The sequence below is a fragment of the Corvus brachyrhynchos genome, unplaced genomic scaffold (assembly GCF_000691975.1).
Source record: "Corvus brachyrhynchos isolate BGI_N302 unplaced genomic scaffold, ASM69197v1 scaffold72, whole genome shotgun sequence".
In the NCBI taxonomy this organism is placed as follows: Eukaryota; Metazoa; Chordata; class Aves; order Passeriformes; family Corvidae; genus Corvus; species Corvus brachyrhynchos.
The window spans coordinates 687342-687952 of NW_008236763.1; the positions used below are offsets into that span (position 1 = coordinate 687342).

General features: G+C 64.2%; 1 protein-coding gene across 2 annotated transcripts in view; it reads left to right on the top strand.

Annotated features, from left to right (window-relative positions):
• The first annotated feature begins 469 nt into the window (after positions 1-469).
• TULP1 (tubby like protein 1) overlaps positions 470-611 on the top strand; it is a 33657-nt gene continuing 33515 nt past the window's right edge. For both annotated transcript variants that reach the window (XM_017727191.1, XM_017727192.1), the window contains exon 1: positions 470-481. The gene's annotated coding sequence lies outside the window, so the exon portion shown is untranslated. The remainder of the gene's footprint in view (positions 482-611) is intronic.

Below are 611 nucleotides of genomic sequence, written 5' to 3' on the forward strand. Positions count from 1 at the left end.
TCTTGGCTCAGGAGCCGCAGCGAGCTGAACGTGTATGAGCAGCGATGAGGTGTTTAATCGCAAAAGTACTGATTTCTTATCTCGGGGGGTATTTTGGGGCAGCTCTTGACAAAAAATCTTATTTCCTTCATTCCGAGCTGGAACATTTCTGCGTGTTCCAGCAGTGGCTGTGTCCTCCAAACCCACATCTCTCTGTCCCCAACCATGAGGCAATTTTTCACTCTCCAGCGCGGTGTTTCCTGTAACACACCCGGAGGAGCCGGCAGGGGTTGGGGTACCCTTGGGGCGTTGCAGGGGGGCAGCCAGGACACCTCTGGGGCTGGGGTGTCCCTGCGGGGGTCGCATGAAAGGGGTGGGGGGCAGCCCGGGGGCTGAGGAGCACAGCGCGTGGCCGGGCTGTTCTCGCAGCACGGCGTGGAGCTGACTCCCCGGGGCATTGCCCGGGGCCCAAACACCGCGGGGCACCTCCCAGGGCCGGGCAGTCCCCTGTCCGCTGTCCCCTGTCCGCAGTCCCCTGTCCCCTGTCCGCAGTCCCCTGTCCCCTCTCCGCAGTCCCCTGTCCGCAGTCCCCTGTCCCCTCTCCGCTGTCCCCTGTCCGCTGGCCCCGCCGG